Source organism: Hyperolius riggenbachi, chromosome 5, assembly GCF_040937935.1.
Source record: "Hyperolius riggenbachi isolate aHypRig1 chromosome 5, aHypRig1.pri, whole genome shotgun sequence".
Lineage (NCBI taxonomy): Eukaryota > Metazoa > Chordata > Amphibia > Anura > Hyperoliidae > Hyperolius > Hyperolius riggenbachi.
In genome coordinates this window covers 35,978,471-35,998,254 of record NC_090650.1, presented here as the reverse complement: position 1 = coordinate 35,998,254, position 19,784 = coordinate 35,978,471, and the positions used below count along the sequence as shown (strand labels likewise).

The following is a 19,784-nucleotide window of genomic DNA, read 5'->3' as shown; positions in this document are numbered from 1 at the left end:
TACCCACATGCTGCAATCATATGCTTTACATAGATTTCACCTACATGTTCATCTGTATACTCCCAACTCCCATTCCCCAAAGCATTCCCAGAAGTAAAGTGCACCTGTTTAGAGCAGTGCAGGAGGATCATATTGCACAGCAATCACAGTGCCTGCCCTGTCCTAGCCCAGCATGCTGCCTGTAACATTACTGAGCTGTGCCAAAAGTTTTCAATGTGTTCACTGTGCACAACTACGGAACAGACAGCCTATAATGAGCAGCACGTTATAGCCAGTATGTGTGCTCTACACATATCTGGCAGTGGCACCCATGTCCCCTCTACCTGTCCCTGCAAGGCTGGCTCCCCTGAGTCCCCTCCAACAGAGCGATCCATCTCTGCTCTGCTTCCAGGACCCCGCTGCCCGCTGAGAGGGGGCGTGTCGCTCCTGGCCCCGCCCCCTTTGCAATCCGAATCACTCATTTTGATGATTCGGCTGATTCGACTTGCAAAATAGATTCGGATCAAAGATCCGAATCGTTCATGATCCGGACAACACTAGTGGTTCGGTGGGGGTTTGTTGTAGGTTCATGGAGGTTGAAGTCTGGGGTGCCAGAACATCTGTAATGTAAATCCGGGCCTGCATACGCTGGAGAACAAGCAAACTCGCAGATTGCCTGTCTTGACCTGAATGTCATCTCGGCACTGTAGCACCACAAGGCATGAGAGCTAACCACACAGCTGCCCGGAGAATCCAACCCACCAAACGTCTTCTACAGTCATTTTTCTAATCACCCCCTGTAGAAGCGGGGGCCTCCCGCGCAAACACAGAGCGCATGCTGATGTCTCTGACAGGGAGGTTTTGATGAAACGTGAACCATGGCACAAATTTTAATTACATCCCCATCTAGCAGAGCGAACGGAGCAGTTTTTCTGTCATCTTCTGAAATGGTAACAAAATGAAAAAAAAAAAAAATCCTTGAAATATGAGTGTGAATGTAATGAAATCAATAAATGTCAACAAGAAAAAGTAATCACAACTCTGGAGACTTGCTGACCTTTCTGCAAATTCCACATTTAATGCAGCGGCGTGAGATACAAGCATGACAGCGGCGAACAAGATGCGATTATTAAAAATAAGGGAGAGGTTACAAATATATAACGCTGGATGCTAATGCCCCATCTTCTGCCGGAGTGTTAGAAGAATCAATAGGTGCTTGTTGTTGTGGATTACTCTGAGCGGCCGCCTGTGGGTTAGATTGTTAGCAGTTGTTGAAACGTACCTGCGTTTTGTCCTAAATGTAGCTGGGCATGTAGAACAGAGAGGTGTCGGTTTTCTGAAAGTAAGATGACTTGGAGTGAGTTCGTTTTTGGCGCCCTTTGCTTGCTCGTTCTCTGCGCAGAGCTTTCCGATAGGAGTCCATGCTGTGACTGATTCTTGACCTTGCGTTGTACTTGTGTACATTTAGCACTGACAGTTCATCGTTGTTAGCTTTGGCTTCTGAGCTGTCAACCCAATGCAATGTGACTGATGGACAAAGATGACAGTTAGTTTAGCTCCACTCTGTATGCCTAATCCAGTGTTACAATACCCTTCCCTCTCCATGACATATCTCTTATATTAAATAATATGCAGCCCTACCTCCCTTCCTTCAAAAGGTAGCTAGGCCTCCCTACCAGAGCACATGATCTGCATGCTTGTTTAGGGTCTATGGTAAAAGTATTAAGGTGGCCATACACTGGTCGATTTGCCATCAGATTCGACCAACAGATAGATCCCTCTCTGATCGAATCTAATCAGAGAGGGATCGTATGGCTGCCTTTACTGCAAACAAATTGTGAATCGATTTCAGCATGTCCGCTCCGGCCCACGTGGTGGGGATTGACAGCGCCGCTCGCGCAGGCGCAGTACAGAGCGACCCCGAGTTCGCTCTGACGTCATCACCGGGGACCGGGTCGGAGCTCCGGCAAACGGCTGGCTGCAGAGCTGCGGCAAGGGACGTCCTGGGAGCTTGGAGCTGGAGGAAGCCCCCGGTAAGCAGGCCCGGATTTCTGCAAAGGCCACAAAGGCCACGGCCTAGGGCGATAAAATCAGATAAGATCAGAAGGGCGGCAGGACTTGGAGAGAGAAGAGGTCATATGTCAAAGTAAATCATCTCCTCTGTTCCCACAGCGCAGCCACCCAGCGCCCTGCTCTGCACTAATAGATGAATTCCAGAGTTCCCCAATCCCTGCACCTCTCACTTCCTGATGTGTTATAACAATCAGGATCAATCATAACTGTTACCTGATGATCCAATTATGATCGACATACAGTACAAGTGGATGTAAGAAATACCAGGGATTTACATTACAAAGCAGATAAAACTAAGTTCAGCTGAGTTCTAATGCAGGCATTCACAAACATTTCTGCTAGTTTCTTTGCCTTCTTTTTTACAGCTGTGACACTGACTGACCCCGGCAGTTGTAAATTACACTTTTCTTATCTAGCCGTAATTTATTGCTTTTTTTTCTTCCTAGCCAGTGATCACTTCTCTGCTTAAGTTAACTCTTTCCTGACTCATTTTCTGTCCGTCAGCTCCGACCATCTATGAGAACTGCTGCAGCCTGGAATAAAAATGCTGTATGCTTCCCTTTCATTGCTAAACTGTCACTGTCACCTGAGCTGTTACTACCTCTATGCTAGTGTGTATGGTTTGGCATCCTTCTGCTTTCCTGTAGCATTAGAGCATTGTACCATCTTAGCCATCAGCAAAAGCAGAGAGTTTTGAATCAGGATGATACCATTTATTGGCTTAAAAGAAAAAGAGTAATCTTTCTGCTAATAAGCCTTCTTCATACTATGTTGCTGTATACTGCCAATATGTTATTATTGTGTACATTCAGCATTCAAAAGTGATACGTAGATTTTTCAGCAAATATAAATAAATGTCATTCAGATGCTTTAAAGTGGAGCTGAACTCTTGCACAGGACAGAAGGAAACCATGCAGAGAAATGCACTCTGTATGTATTTAGAGAGCCTTTCGAATTCTTCCACATCTGTGTCTAATCACAAATTTGATATCTTCCCTGTGTCACCTGGCTGCCACAGCATATAAGCTTATTTTAAAGCACAAGATGTTAATATATTTGCTTCCATGAAAGTAGGAATTAGACACACTGTCTATTTATTGCAGGATTTGTATCAGCTGTAACAAAAATGTTTTTATGTAAAGGTTATGTTGTTGCATATCTTTTAGAGCAGAGAAGAAGTTCTGAGTTCAGGTCCACACTAATTACAACCAAACATCCAAAGTGGGTCTTGACAGGATGCTTGCTACTTACCTGTTCTCTGTTTTGGATGGGCTTCTCTCCATTGCTCTGCCCTGCCACTTATTTGTGGCTCCGACTGCAGCCAGTCGCACAGAGGACAAAGAAGCAGCGCATGCTCTGGCCACTTGCGCTCCCTGTCACCTGTTTGTGGCTCTGACTGCTGCCAGTTGCACAGAGGATAAAGAAGCAGCGCATGCTCTGGCCACTTGAGCTCCCTGTAATTTCCTGCTCCTGCCCAGATGTGCACAGCAACCGAGGCCAGTATAGTGTTATGCATTCTTGACAAGTACCGGTCATACATCACCGTAATTTCTCAAGTATGCATGCCCAGAACACTATCGGCTGCTGTGCACATTCGGGCAGGAGCGCAAATTTCCATCGTGAGAGGACAGAGAGCATCCACTGATTCTTTGTTCAATGAGGGGCACAGCAGCACAACTGAAATGGGCCCATTCAAACCAGTGATCGCTAGTGTTGGGCGAACAGTGTTCGCCACTGTTCGGGTTCTGCAGAACATCACCCTGTTCGGGTGATGTTCGAGTTCGGCCGAACACCTGACGGTGCTCGGCCAAACCGTTCGGCCACATGGCCGAACTAAGAGCGCATGGCCGAACGTTCCCCGAACGTTCGGCTAGCGCTGTGATTGGCCGAACGGGTCACGTGGTTCGGACCCGAACGCGCTCTGATTGGCCGAACGGTCACGTGGTTCGGGTAAATAAATACCCGAACCACGTCATATCTCCGCCATTTGTCTGTGGGTTTAGCTTTGGGTAGGCAGGCAGGGTAGTTCGCGCTCCAGCCACGCTAGCCAGGGTCCCCCCCAGTCATTGTGTGTCGCAGCTGGGAACAGTAGTACACCGCTCGCTCAGCCACACTATATATAGCATTGTTTACTGCCACTGTGTACCTCGCTCAGCCACACTATATAGCATTCTGTGTACTGTTCTGTGTCTGCTGGGAACAGTAGTACACCGCTCGTTCAGCCACACTATATAGCATTCTGTGTACTGTTCTGTGTCTGCTGGGAACAGTAGTACACCGCTCGTTCAGCCACACTATATAGCATTCTGTGTACTGTTCTGTGTCTGCTGGGAACAGTAGTACACCGCTCGTTCAGCCACACTATATAGCATTCTGTGTACTGTTCTGTGTCTGCTGGGAACAGTAGTACACCGCTCGTTCAGCCACACTATATAGCATTCTGTGTACTGTTCTGTGTCTGCTGGGAATAGTGGTACACCGCTCGTTCAGCCACACTATATCCGCACGCTTTTTGTCCTCATGCAAGGCCTGTGTTGTTGTGTCTCAAAAAGCTTGGCCTTCTCCTCCTGCGCCTGCTCCTGTTCCATCACGTCTGCTGCTGCTGGGTTAGCATTTCCAGTCCCTGTTTATTGAACCTCTCATCTGTATTACATTTATGACTGCATGGCGGCAAAAAGCATTGCTATATCCGCACGCTTTTTGTCCTCATGCAAGGCCTGGGTTGCGTCTCAAAAAGCGTGGCCTTCTCCTCCTGCGCCTCCTCCTGTTCCATCATGTGTGCTGCTGCTGGGTTAGCGTTTCCAGTCTCTGTTTATTGAACCTCTCATCTGTATTACATTTATGACTGCATGGCGGCAAAAAGCATTGCTATATCCGCACGCTTTTTGTCCTCATGCAAGGCCTGGGTTGTTGTGTCTCAAAGCGTGGCCTTCTCCTCCTGCGCCTCCTCCTGTTCCATCACGTGTGCTCTGTGCTGCTGCTGGGTTAGCGTTACCGGTCCCTGTTTATGGAACCTCTTCTCTTTATTACATTTATGACTGCATGGCGGCAAAAAGCATTGCTGCTATATCCGCACGCTTCTTGTTCTCATGCAAGGCCTGGGTTGTTGTGTCTCAAAAAGCGTGGCCTTCTCCTCCTGCGCCTCCTCCTGTTCCATCACGTGTGCTCTGTGCTGCTGCTGGGTTAGCGTTACCGGTCCCTGTTTATTGAACCTCTTATCTTTATTACATTTATGACTGCATGGCGGTAAAAAGCATGCTATCCGCACGCTTCTTGTCCTCATGCAAGGCCTGGGTTGTTGTGTCTCAAAAAGCGTGGCCTTCTCCTCCTGCGCCTCCTCCTGTTCCATCACGTGTGCTGCTGCTGCTGCTGGGTTAGCGTTACCGGTCCCTGTTTATTGAACCTCTTATCTTTATTACATTTATGACTGCCTGGCGGTAAAAACCATGTTACCTGTGCAAAGAAACATGACATTTTCAGCATTTAAAAGACAATTTTTCCTTTGAAACTTTACAATCAATTTTCTCAAAAACTATAAGCTCTTTTTGCTAAATTTTTTTTTCCTCTTGTACCCACTCCCAAGGTGCACATACCCTGTAAATTTGGGGTATGTAGCATGTAAGGAGGCTTTACAAAGCACAAAAGTTCGGGTCCCCATTGACTTCCATTATGTTCGGAGTTCGGGTCGAACACCCGAACATCGCGGCCATGTTCGGCCTGTTCGGCCCGAACCCGAACATCTAGATGTTCGCCCAACACTAGTGATCGCTAGTCAGATAGTTGGCCAGAATGTTTTTTGGTGGTGGTGGTTGCGGGGGGGGGGGGGGGGGGCGCTTGGTGACAGCAGGCCTAGGGCACTGGTAAGTACAAATCCGGCCCTGCCGGTAAGTAGCACTCGTTTTGTATGATTTGGCCTGATGACTCCTTTAAGGTGTAACTGAGCTGAGATCCTTACCTAAAGAGAGGGACGCCTCAGTATCCTATTGAGACTGCCCTCATTGCTTTGATGTCACGTAGTGCTCCCCCCCCCCCCCCAAAGATTAGCGACAAGGCATTGTCTCTAATCATATCGGGGCAGCTGAGCTTCTCTTCCCGATTTACAGCCGTGCAGAAGACACGCAAGCCCGCCCACTTATGCACAGTAAGCCACAGCTGCGGGCTCTGTGCTACTGCACATGTGCGGGCGGGCTCGTGCGTCTTGTGCGCAGCCATGAATCAAGAAGAGGAGCTGCGCGGCCCAGATGTGGAGGAGGTGCCGCACACAGCAACAGGGGGACTGCGGACTAGTGATGCTCGGATACCCCTTTTTATTATTCGAGTTTGGTCGAATTCGAATAGTAAATTATTCGAATTCAGTCGAATATTCGAGTCGAATATTTTTTACTATTCGATTCGACCTCGGACTTCGAGCTCACTATTCGAGTCGGTATTCGAGCTCATTATTCGAGCTGACTATTCGAATTGGCCTTAAATAGCTTCCAACACTTGTATTGAGGGTGAATGATGCAAGAAACATCTTTTTTTCCAAGTAACAACAGCAAGTGATTATGTGGGGATGTTCCTTTAAAAAAAAAAGGTGGAAAGAGAAGTTGTGTCCAGAATTTTGTTCAGTACTGTATCTTCTTCTTCTTTTTCTTCTTCTTCTTCTTCTTCTTCTTCTTCTTCATCGTCTTCTTCTTCTTCACTTATTTCTCTTTTATATTTTTTTTTTAAAGAAATGCAGCTATTTTTGAGCGTAATAAATAGCTGGTGGCGCACGCATGTTGGAAGCGCCATTGTATGTGCTACCTGGCAGTGGAAACACACAGACAGCAGGAGGTAAATTCAGCAGCAGCAGCAGGAGGAGGCGGATGATTGTGTGGCAGCAGGCAGTCAATGAGGCAGGCAGCGAGACATAATAGGCTGTGTGGTACCTAGCGGTGGTACCAGGCCGTAAATACACAGCATGAGGTTCCAGACAGCGGTCGTGAAGCCCACATCATGTCCAATACACAACTGGGACAACACAGTTTTCAACCCGGACACCTCTAAAAATAATATCACACAGTATTAATAAAAAGTATATATAATTTTTTTGTTTTTTTAAAGAAATGCAGCTATTTTTGAGCGTAACAAATAGCTGGTGGCGCACGCATGTTGGAAGCGCCATTGTATGTGCTCCCTGGCAGTGGAAACACACAGACAGCAGGAGGTAAATTCAGCAGCAGGAGGATGAGTGTGTGGCAGCAGGCAGTCAATGAGGCAGGCAGCGTGACATAATAGCCCTGGTACCTAGCGGTGATACCAGGGCGTAAATAAACACAACAGGAGGTCCCAGACAGCGGTCGTGCAGCCCACATTGTGTCCAATACACAACTGGGATAACACAGTTTTCAACCCGGGCACCTCAGAAAAATTAAACCTTTTTTTTTTTATGGTTTTTTGGTTTTGTTTGTAAAACAAATTACACAGATATATAGCTATTGTTTGACGTAATAGCTGGTGGCATAGTGGCAGCAGAAGGTAAATCTGTGTACCCTGGCGTTGGGAAACACAGACAGACAGCAGCAGCAGCAGGAGGAATGGAGGAGTAATTATGTGAGCAGCTATTGTTTGACGTAATAGCTGGTGGCAGAGTGGCAGCAGAAGGTAATTCTGTGTACCCTGGCAGTGGGAAACACAGACAGACAGCAGCAGCAGCAGGAGGAATGGAGGAGTATTGTGAGTGTGGCAGCAGGCAGGCAGCGTGACATAATAGCCCTGGTACCTAGCGGTGATACCAGGGCATAAATAAACACAACAGGAGGTCCCAGACAGCGGACTCGTGCAGCCCACATTATGTCCAATACACAACTGGGACAACACAATTTTCAACCCGGGCACCTCAGAAAAATTAAACTTTTTTTTTTTATGGTTTTATGGTTTTGTTTGTAAAACAAATTACACAGATATATAGCTATTGTTTGACGTAATAGCTGGTGGCATAGTGGCAGCAGAAGGTAAATCTGTGTACCCTGGCGTTTGGAAACACAGACAGACAGCAGCAGCAGCAGGAGGAATGGAGGAGTAATTATGTGAGCAGCTATTGTTTGACGTAATAGCTGGTGGCATAGTGGCAGCAGAAGGTAATTCTGTGTACCCTGGCAGTGGGAAACACAGACAGACAGCAGCAGCAGCAGGAGGAATGGAGGAGTATTGTGAGTGTGGCAGCAGGCAGGCAGCGTGACATAATAGCCCTGGTACCTAGCGGTGATACCAGGGCGTAAATAAACACAACAGGAGGTCCCAGACAGCGGTCGTGCAGCCCACATTGTGTCCAATACACAACTGGGACAACACAGTTTTCAACCCGGGCACCTCAGAAAAATTAAACCTTTTTTTTTATGGTTTTTTGGTTTTGTTTGTAAAACAAATTACACAGATATATAGCTATTGTTTGACGTAATAGCTGGTGGCATAGTGGCAGCAGAAGGTAAATCTGTGTACCCTGGCATTGGGAAACACAGACAGACAGCAGCAGCAGCAGCAGGAGGAATGGAGGAGTAATTATGTGAGCAGCTATTGTTTGACGTAATAGCTGGTGGCAGAGTGGCAGCAGAAGGTAATTCTGTGTACCCTGGCAGTGGGAAACACAGACAGACAGCAGCAGCAGCAGGAGGAATGGAGGAGTATTGTGAGTGTGGCAGCAGGCAGGCAGCGTGACATAATAGCCCTGGTACCTAGCGGTGATACCAGGGCGTAAATAAACACAACAGGAGGTCCCAGACAGCGGTCTCATGCAGCCCACATTGTGTCCAATACACAACTGGGACAACACAGTTTTCAACCCGGGCACCTCAGAAAAATTAAACCTTTTTTTTTATGGTTTTATGGTTTTGTTTGTAAAACAAATTACACAGATATATAGCTATTGTTTGACGTAATAGCTGGTGGCATAGTGGCAGCAGAAGGTAAATCTGTGTACCCTGGCGTTGGGAAACACAGACAGACAGCAGCAGCAGCAGGAGGAATGGAGGAGTAATTATGTGAGCAGCTATTGTTTGACGTAATAGCTGGTGGCAGAGTGGCAGCAGAAGGTAATTCTGTGTACCCTGGCAGTGGGAAACACAGACAGACAGCAGCAGCAGCAGGAGGAATGGAGGAGTATTGTGAGTGTGGCAGCAGGCAGGCAGCGTGACATAATAGCCCTGGTACCTAGCGGTGATACCAGGGCATAAATAAACACAACAGGAGGTCCCAGACAGCGGTCGTGCAGCCCACATTGTGTCCAATACACAACTGGGACAACACAGTTTTCAACCCGGGCACCTCAGAAAAATTAAACCTTTTTTTTTTATGGTTTTTTGGTTTTGTTTGTAAAACAAATTACACAGATATATAGCTATTGTTTGACGTAATAGCTGGTGGCATAGTGGCAGCAGAAGGTAAATCTGTGTACCCTGGCGTTGGGAAACACAGACAGACAGCAGCAGCAGCAGGAGGAATGGAGGAGTAATTATGTGAGCAGCTATTGTTTGACGTAACAGCTGGTGGCAGAGTGGCAGCAGAAGGTAAATCTGTGTACCCTGACAGTGGGAAACACAGACAGACAGCAGAAGGGCAGTACACAGCAGCCCACTGTAGGTGTAAAATGTGTGGCTTCAGGCGACGTAATAGTCAAAGTGAACCAGGCTGGCTTAGTGAGCAGGAGCCAGGAGGTGGTAAAGGGTGGTAAGGCACATTAACGATGGTTCTTCAGTTCATGTCCCCCTCTCGCCGACAACAGGGGCCAGGAACTCTCCTTCCACCCAAGCCTGGTTCATCTTGAGAAACGTCAGTCTGTCCACAGACTTGTGAGACAGACGTGAGCGTTTCTCGGTGACCACGCCACCAGCTGCACTGAAGCAGCGCTCGGACAGCACGCTGGAAGGGGGACAGGACAGCACTTCCAGGGCGTACTGCGCTAGCTCGCTCCAGATCTCCAGGCGCTTGACCCAATACTCCATGGGATCAACAGGGGCATTGCTGTCAAGCCCGCTGTAGGACCCCATGTAGTCAGCCACCATTCGGGTCAGGCGCTGGCTGTGACCGGAGGAGGATGCTGCTGCATGCACCTCCTCTCTAGTCACTGCTGCCGGAGCCTCTACAGTCCTGTAGAGCTCGTTGCTGAGAGACAGCAGGTCTGTGGGGCGCTTGCTGCTGGATGCAGGCACCTGCTGCTGCCTCTGTGCTGGCTGGACAGTGGGGGTGGAAGGCTGAGGGAAGGCTTCCTCCAAGCGCTCAACAAGGGCCTGCTGCAAGCTCCTTATTTGTTGCGCTGGGTCTCCTCCTGCAGGCGGCAGGAACTGGCTCAACTTCCCCTTGAGGCGTGGGTCCAACATCATGCTGATCCAGATCTCCTCCCTCTGCTTCATCTGGATCACTCTGGGGTCCCTGCGCAGGTACGCCAGCATGTGCGCTGCCATTGGGAAGAGGCGGGCCACGTGTGCTGGCACATCGATGGCAGTGCTGCTGTCCTCATCCTCCTCCTCTGCCGCCTCATCCTCTCTCCACCCCCGCACCAACTCAGCTGCGCTGTGCTGATCCCCCTCATCAGCAGCAAGGTCAGGGACCTCCACCAAGTCCTCCTCCTCCTCCCCCTCAGAGGTGGACTGTGCAGCTGCTTGCCGCTCCTGCTGGTCCAAGGCTGCCGCTCCCTGTTCCAGCAAAGCATCGAGGGCCCTGTTCAGCAGACAAACCAGGGGCACCCACTCGCAGACCATAGCATGGTCCCTGCTCACCATGTTAGTGGCCTGCAGAAAGGGAGCCAGCACTAAGCACACCTGCTGCATGTGCCTCCAGTCATCATCAGGGACGATGGACGGGATGTTGCTGGTCTTGTCCCTTCTCTGAGCGGCGGAAACAGTGGCCAGGGCAAGGTACTGGTTGACAGCGTGCTTCTGTTCAACCAGACGCTCCAACATCGCCAGGGTGGAGTTCCAGCGAGTCGGAACGTCAAGGATCAGCCGATGGCGTGGCAGCTCCAGCTCCTTTTGCACGTCTTCCAGGCTCGCACAGGCTGCAGCCGAGCGCCGGAAGTGACGCACAACGTTCCTTGCCATTTCCAGCAGTTCGCCCATCCCCTGGTAGGTGCGCAAGAACTTCTGCACCACCAGGTTCAGCACGTGGGCAAGACAGGGGATGTGGGTTAGGTTTCCCCTGTCTATTGCGGCAACCAGATTGGCCCCATTGTCGGCCACCACCTCTCCGACTCTGAGGCCTCTGGGGGTCAGCCAAATCCTCTCCTGCTCCTGGAGTTTGGCCAACACATGGGTTGCCGTCAGCTTGGTCTTCCCAAGGCTGACCAAGTGCAGCAGCGCTTGGCAGTGGCGGGCCTTCACGCTGCTGCTGAGGCGGGGGGTTTGGCCAGGTGTGCCGGAGGATGGCAGAGGATCGGAGGAACCTGCTGCAGTTCCCCTGACCCTGCGGGGTGGCACTACCCACTGTGTTGCTGCTGCTGCTGTGCCCGCTGCTGCTCTCCCATCCTCACCCCCTTCCACCAAGCTGACCCAGTGGACAGTGAAGGACAGGTAGCGGCCTGTCCCGAAGCGGTTGCTCCAGGAGTCCATGGTGACGTGGACCCTTTCACCAACCGCATGCTCCAGCCCTCGCTCCACATTCGCCATCACAAAGCGGTGCAGTGCAGGAATGGCCTTGCGGGCGAAGAAGTGTCTGCTGGGGAGCTGCCAGTCTGGGGCTGCACAAGCAAGCAGCGCACGCATGTCGCTCCCCTCCTGCACGAGCGTGTACGGCAGGAGTTGGGAGCACATGGCCCGTGCCAGCAAGCCGTTCAGCTGCCGCACGCGACGGCTGCTGGGAGGCAGAGCCCTAACCACCCCCTGGAAGGACTCGCTCAAAAGGCTCTGGCGTGGCCTTTTGCTGGCACGGGAATCAGCGGACACAGCAGAGGAGGCCACTGAGGACTGGCTGCCAGAACAGGCCTCAGTGTCGGCGGCAGGAGTTGCAGAGGGGGGAGGAGCAGTGCGTTTCCGCACTCCTGCTGGTGCTGCTGGAGGAGCAGGAGGGCGGGTGGCTGCTGTTGCTGCTGCTGCTGCTGCTGAAGGCTGTGCAGTGATGGGTGTGGTGCCACTGCCAGCACCAGATGCCTTCAGCCTCTGGAACTCCTCATGCTGGTGGAAATGTTTCGCAGCAAGGTGGTTGATGAGCGAGCTGGTGCTGAACTTTAAGGGGTCTGCACCTCTGCTCAACTTCCGCTGACAGTGGTTGCAAGTGGCGTACTTGCTGTACACTGTGGGCATGGTGAAAAATCGCCAGATTGGTGACAAAAACAACCCCCTACGGCATGGAACCGCTGCTGCCTGTCTCCCTGTGGTGGTTGAGGGGGGGGCTTGGGTGCGGCTGGTGGTGGTACTGGCAGATGCTGCTGCTGCTGCTACTGAGCCTGAGACACCAGCAGGCTGTGGGACCTGCCTACTGCTGCCAATGCTTGCAATGATGCGCCTCCTTTCAAGGCCCACAAGCGCATCCTCCTCCTCCTCCTCAGAGCTGCTGATGACGACATCCCCTGGAGCTGGTGGCACCCAGTCTCAGTCTGTCACCGTGTCATCATCATCCTCCCCCTCCTGAAACATGTCCTGCTGGGATGATGACCCCCCAAACTCCTCTCCTGATGCATGGATGGGCTGCTTGACTGTCGCCACAGTCTTGCTGTCCAATCCCTCCTCCCCCAAAGTGCCCATCAGCATCTCCTCCTCAAAATCGCCAACAACAGCAGACAATACCCTGATGGTGCCTGGGGTAAAAAGACTGCTGAGTGACAGGTCGGCGACTGACGGTAAACTGGCCTCCTCCCCAGGCCCTGCTGGGCGGCTGCTGCGAACAGGGGTGGTGGTGAGGGTGGAGGCCTCGGATGCAGAGCTGATGGCGGGCTGCTCATCCTCCGTCATCAGTTGCACCACAGTGTCTGCATCCTTTTCCTCAATGGGACGTTTCCGACCCGGCTGGAGGAAAATCGGAGCAGGTGCTACACGCTGCTGCTGCTGTGTCTCTGCAGCGTGAGTTGCAGATGCTCCTGCTGGGCGGCGCCCAAGGCGTCCACGGCCAGTGGCTATAGGAGGAATGTTAGCCACTGACGCTGCTGCTGCGGAACTGTGCATGGTGGCGCGGCCGCGCCCGCGGCTTGCCACAATGCTGCTCCCTCTCCTCCTGATTCCCTTGCTGCCCTTCCCCTTGCCCAAACCGCGCTGGCTGCCACTTCCAGACATCTTCGATGTTTTGGGCATAAACACAAAAGTTTTTTAAAAGGGCGGGTGAAAAGTGGGGTACTTTAATGGAGTGGGTTGGTGGGCGAGGTGACTGAGTGAGTGTCTAGTACAGTAAGTAAGTAGTAACAGTCAGGAAGTACAACTAGCAGTTACAATAATCAGTAGTAATCACAAGGAAATAGAGTGTGTGTACACTACAGACAGTGAGTGCACGCACGCGCAAACACGCGCAGGAGCTAGCCTATGAACAGAGACTGAGTGAGTGTCCCTAGTACAGTAAGTAAGTAGTAACAGTCAGGAAGTACAACTAGAAGTTACAATAATAAGTAGTAATCACAAGGAAATAGAGTGTGTGTACACTACAGACAGTGAGTGCACGCACGCGCAAACACGCGCAGGAGCTAGCCTATGAACAGAGACTAAGTGAGTGTCCGTAGTACAGTAAGTAAGTAGTAACAGTCAGGAAGTACAACTAGAAGTTACAATAATAAGTAGTAATCACAAGGAAATAGAGTGTGTGTACACTACAGACAGTGAGTGCACGCACGCGCAAACACGCGCAGGAGCTAGCCTATGAACAGTGACTGAGTGAGTGTCCCTAGTACAGTAAGTAAGTAGTAACAGTCAGGAAGTACAACTAGCAGTTACAATAATCAGTAGTAATCAGAAGGAAATAGAGTGTGTGTACACAGACAGTGAGTGCACGCACACGCAGGAGCTAGCCTATGAACAGTGACAGTGAGTGTCCTAGTACAGTTACAGTATATAACTACAATACAAAATACAATCAATCAGTAGTAAAGGACAGCAGAAATACTGGTATAGATGAGAAATAAACAGAGGACAGGAGAGAACAGCTGCCCACACAGGCAGGCCCTGAGGCCTAAAGCTGTAAGCCTGCAGCAGCTGTCTCTCTCTATGTAACACAAAAGCTACTAACTAAAATACAATGTCTATCTAACTAACAACAATATAGGTGTATATAGGAGGTGTATGTGAGCAAAAACGCTAGGTGATTGACCACAATAAAGCTCTTGCTAAGCCAAAGCACAAAGGAGCAGATCTCTCTCTGTGCAAAGTCAGGCAAGGACGGAAAAACGGAACATGGCGGCCGCTATTTATAGGGTAGGGGCTGGCCAGGGTCCCCCTCTGTGATTGGCTGCCGTCAGAGGGCCTGGGAGCCCTCTGATTGGCTCTAAGGACATCAATCTGGGCTATGACGCTATTCGAGCTCGGTATTCGAAATAGCGCGAATAGTGAATGGGCTATTCGAGTTCACTCGAATAGCCCATTCGAATAGCTCCAGCTATTCGGAGCTCGAATACCGAGCTCGAATAGCTGAAAAAGAGCTCGAATATTCGAGCTACTCGAATATTCGAGCTCTGCTGAGCACCACTGCTGCGGACCACCGAGGGAAGCATAAATAGGATCCTGAAGCTTCCCTCTCTGTAGAGTAATGATGACCAGGGGTGTTGCTAGGATCCAAAGAGATCCAGGGCACTTTTGAGAACTCCAGCCAAAAATAGGTGTGGGCATGCTCCAGAATGTGGTTTATATATAAATTTACATAATTTTAACATCTGTCTAAGTAGTCCTGCCCAGCAAAATGTTGAATGAAGCCCCCCTCTCCATTAATAAAAAAAAAATGCAGCTTATCACATAAGTAGTGTCACAACCACATGACTAGGCAGAGTTACCTGGCTTTTGTGCTGGCTAGTCTGGCTTTCTGCTGGGTGGGCTGGCCTGCTGCCAGGTTGTCTGCCAGTCCCCCATTGCATTCCCTGACCTTCTAGTGGAGCCTCACCCCAACATGCTCCCATGGGCCTCCCATTCAGGAACCACAACTCCCAGCATGCCCCCATAGAAGAACCACAGCTCCCTCCATGCCCCTACAAAGGAATCACAGTGCCCAGCAAGGCACCACAGTGCCAATTATGCACGCGTTGAGCCACCGCAGCACCCAGCATACCCTGGATTGATGCACCACAGCTCCCAGCATGCCCATCATTGAGGCAACATTGCTTACTCTACCTGTGGGACAAAATAGATCTGGGGCACGTGCCACTGATCTTTGGGGCTAGCGACGCCCCTGGTAATGACCTATTTTGAACCTGAGCTTCGGCTCCGGTTTTTATTTTAATAAACGTTGTTTCAAAATAATGTTCTAATTGTATTTCCTGATATAGCTCCAGCAGATATTCCTCCATTACATTAGAAATAAAATAAAAAAAAATAAAAAACAAACAACAAGCAAAGCAATCTGAATTCAGGAATGCTTGTAACAAGTTTGCATAATTCATATTTAACATGAGACGGAGCACGGAACAGATTATTCAAGTGATATATATCAAATAACGGCAAACGCTTGTATCAGGTTCCCTCATTTGCATTTAACTCCATCGGAGTGGTTTAGAGCCGTCGCAGGCGAGGTATTAATCTTAATGTAGCATTAGTCAATGAAAATGACTTTATCATAGAGCATTAGTCAGGAGGAGAAAAGGATATCGCTCCATGTGACTGAGGGACCCCCCCAAATAAAACCGCGGGCATGCAAATCTGACATTTAAATGTGCATAAATCGTGCCGGGCCCTCCACTGCCGCGCGGAAATAATAGACTAGCTGTTCGCTTTGAGGATCACATTTTATAAACAGAGTCGTGTTTCTTTTTGTAGCGGGACTGGGAGAGCTGCTCATGTAGATTAATACCTGTGCCATTTGTGAAATTCCCAAAATCATTTTGCACCTTGCAGCGTCGCCCCCTGAATCTCAAGAGGCATACAGTTCACATGTTTACACATTGGCACTGATAGATGAAAACCAAAGCAGAAAGAAAAAAGAAAAGATATCTCTCCTAGCAAATAATTCGAACGAAAGGCCTACCCAGCGCCGGTTCTAGACTTTTTGCTGCCTGAGGCAAACGTCTGAGGATGACACCCCCACCCACCCTCCCGATTTGGAATGATCGATCGCACAGCACCCGACAATTTATTCTGCTTCATTTAATGTTCTCACATGACATGCTGCAGCTCAACACAATAGCACACTGGCTGGCTGGCTGTGAGTCACAACAGTGACAAACAAACTGCTCACCCTCAGATACTCCATTCCTCCTACCTGTTCACACTGCACACGTTCCCATCCGCGTTTCGGGAACGCGTGCAGGAGGCCGACACGCACGGCATCAGACAGTGCATAGACTGCACTGTCTGATGTTCACACTGCATGCGTTCCGGACCTGTGCGGTCCGGGAACGCATGCTGCACGCAATTTTTCCCAAAACGCGCGGCTCTCCCATTCACTTTCAGTGAATGGGATCAGCCACGCAACGCTTACAAACGCGGATGGCATGCGTTCGTACGCGTTGCATTCCAAACAAATGGCCGTCCGCGTTTGCCAATGTGAACAAAGCCTTTTTTTTTAGTCAGGACAGCACAGTACCACGTCCTCCCTTCTGCTGTGCAAGTCAAATGAAACACTGCTGCTCTCCTGCATCCCCCATCCTCAGACTCCTCACACAGCACAACAAGCTGATTTTCCCTAATTGATGACCTCTGCACCTCACTCTCCTCTCGGTTCTCCTCCTACTCTGACTGCATGCTGTTAGCGTAAACACGGTAGAAACATGCTGCCCCTGTAATTTCTGCGTCTGATGCAAATGTTTCACCTAGCTTCATGAGAGAACCGGCCCTGGGCCTACCTGAGAAATGCACCCTGTATGTATTTAGAGAGTTTAGCCTGTCTAATTCCCCCTCATCTGTGTCTAATCACAACTGCAGATTTATTGCAGGATTTGTATCAGCTATTACAAATAAATGTTTTCTTTAAAGGTTATTATGCTGTTGTTTATCTTTAGAGCAGGGAGGGAGTTTCGGTCCGTTTCTTTCTTTTATTGTAAGGCTGGATTAAGCCCCTTTGGCATTATGGTTCTTTCCGGGTTTTAGGGTCTAAAAGCGTTGCAATTTTTTGCAGGCTTTTAGATCCTAAAACTTGGAAAAAAAATCATGCTGCTAGTGAGATCTGCAGCAGCTCAGCACTCATTCACCTCCCTGGGATACAGCGCTGCAGTTTTCCCTCTATCCTCCGGGTGGCGCTGTAACCCTATAGTGAGATTGCCGCATGTCGTCATGACGACAGATGGCGATCTCACCAGGGGGAAGCAGAGCTTCGGAGGAGAGGAAGAAGAATGGCGGCTGACGCCGGGATCCTCCGGGAGGTGAGTAAAAACGCCCATAGACCTCCAGGCGGCTACAACGAGTTCAGCTCGGGGTTACCGCTCCTGACATATTCTTTCCACCCCGAGCTGAACTCGTGATTACCGCTAAGAAGGTTAAAGAGGAAATGTAGTGAAAATAGTGTTATGAATAAAATTGCTTATTTTGTAGAATATTCATTTATAAATGATTTAGTCAGTGTTTTCCCATTGTAAAATCTTTCCTCACCCTGATTTAAATGAAATTGATCACAGGTGGTAAGTCAGGTGGTAAGCTCGGTAAGTCTCACCAGCTGTGGAGCAGGTCAGGCAGGAAGCTGGGAGTCATCCCACAAGTGGTGTGCATGAGTTTTCTGTCCAGTGCATGCTTGACAGTGCTTTAGATGTGCTGCAGCCACTAAATCATACATGTCAAACTCTGGCCCACGGGCCAAATCTGGCCCTCAGAGCCATTCAATTTTGCCCCCCTTTCCCCCAAGTGGTTTCCCGCTTTGCATTATGTTTGTCCCACTCTAGACCACCAGGGAAGTTGTATTGGAGATAAATCCCTAAATCACCAGGGAAGCCATATGGGGGAGGTAGGGAAAAAGTACTAAACACTAGGGAACTGTATAGGGAAGGGAGGAGGACCACAAGACACCATGGAACTCTATAGGGGTTAGAGCCATTAGACCCCAGGAAGCTGTATATGGGTTGGAGGGGGCCATTAGACACCAGAAAACGTTATAAGGGAGGGAGGTGGCCACCAGACATTGAGGTTGGCCTGCTACTAGGTCCCAGTGTTCAATTTCAGCCCACTTTATATTTGAGTTTGACACCCCTGCACTAGAGGAAGCTCTTCTGTATACCAGTATGTAGATGAACACATCTACAGGGATACAGAAAAGCCTTTTTTGCTCTACGTTTCTGAATTCCTGCCCACCAGAGTATCAGATCAAATGGGGTGAGAAGCACGGCTGTGTGTCTCTCCCTATTGGCTGTCTGCTACATCTATCAATGTTACTGCATGGAGAGAGCTGGAGATAAATACCAAACAATTTTATTTGACTTACCGAATATTTTAATCTTTGTGAATTGCAATTTCTTGAGGTATTTATTTCACTAGTCAGTAATTTTACTTTTTAGTGCGGCAATAGGTTTAGTGAGTTGGCATTTGGCAAGGTGATCAGTAAAATCAGCTGTTTTCTGCATTATCGAATGCGGTAATACTTAAAGAGAGCCTGAGGTGGGCTCATAAAATTAACAAAAAAGTAGGCTACCTTATCCGGGGGCTGAGCGGATCAGCGAGCAGCAAAAAACACCCACTTTCACTTTTGTGACCTCTGGGTCACGACGTTGGAATGAGAGATTCATTCTCTCATTCACAACGTGCAGGGAGGCGGGGGAGCGGCGGGGGCGTGGCCAGGGAGAAAGAGCTGCCCAATGGAAACCCTTTAGGAATGCGCTTTGAACAGAGAATCCATCTCCCCTGTGTTAACCTCTGAGATGGCGACAAATAATGTCACCAATCTCAGGGGGCTAAGGCGCGGCGGTGGGGGGGGGGGGGGGGCAGAGAGCGGCGGTGTGGGGACACAGAGGCATGTCATTAGGCAGAGATCATGGATCTGTGTCCCATCTGCCCGCCCCCACAAACCACCTCGGGTTCTCTTTAAGGAATTGAGGCCATGGTGATGATATGCTTTATAGATTTTTGTCCTGAAGCAGAGTCACCCTTTAACATACTGTATTTCCTTCAGAGAGAATTCAAATGTGTCTATGCAGCTCTTGAATAAATTGCTGGATCTTGGGGTTTATAAGTAAGGGATAATATGCAAATACCTTCTGTATTCCCTTTCCGTTCTTCACAGCTATATTAAGAATAGAGCAAAGTACATTTGCAGGTAATTTTCATTGTAATATCCAGAGACGCTGGCCTTTTCCTTGCACAAATATTCCTACCCGGCGACAAGTAGGCTCGGATTAAGAGAGGAAGTCTGTCTGACGAGATTTCATTTATTTCAGAGGTTTGCTTTACATTGATCGCTTCTCCGGCACCAGATGGCATAACAAGAGAATGACATAAAATATTTTGGCATGTTGTCAACACACTGCTTTGTAAAAAAAATAAAATAAAAAATTGCCGGAAAAATCTGGAAGGCCGCCAAAGATTTCAAAATAAATAATTAGAAAACGAGCGAGACCCAGGTTTATACTGGGAAATAGGAACGGCTATCCTATTATCTCTAAGCGAATATATGAATTATTGCTTTTTTTTTTTTTTAGAAGACAATTTAAAGAGACACTTTCAAAAAAATGCTAT

General features: G+C 49.2%; 1 long non-coding RNA gene across 2 annotated transcripts in view; it reads right to left on the bottom strand.

Moving 5' to 3' along the window:
* Positions 1 to 1,088: 1,088 nt before the first annotated feature.
* Positions 1,089 to 19,784, bottom strand: part of LOC137519587 (uncharacterized) — a 91,857-nt gene continuing 73,161 nt past the window's right edge. For both annotated transcript variants that reach the window (XR_011021020.1, XR_011021021.1), the window contains exon 3: positions 1,089 to 1,506. This is a non-coding gene — a long non-coding RNA (uncharacterized lncRNA). The remainder of the gene's footprint in view (positions 1,507 to 19,784) is intronic.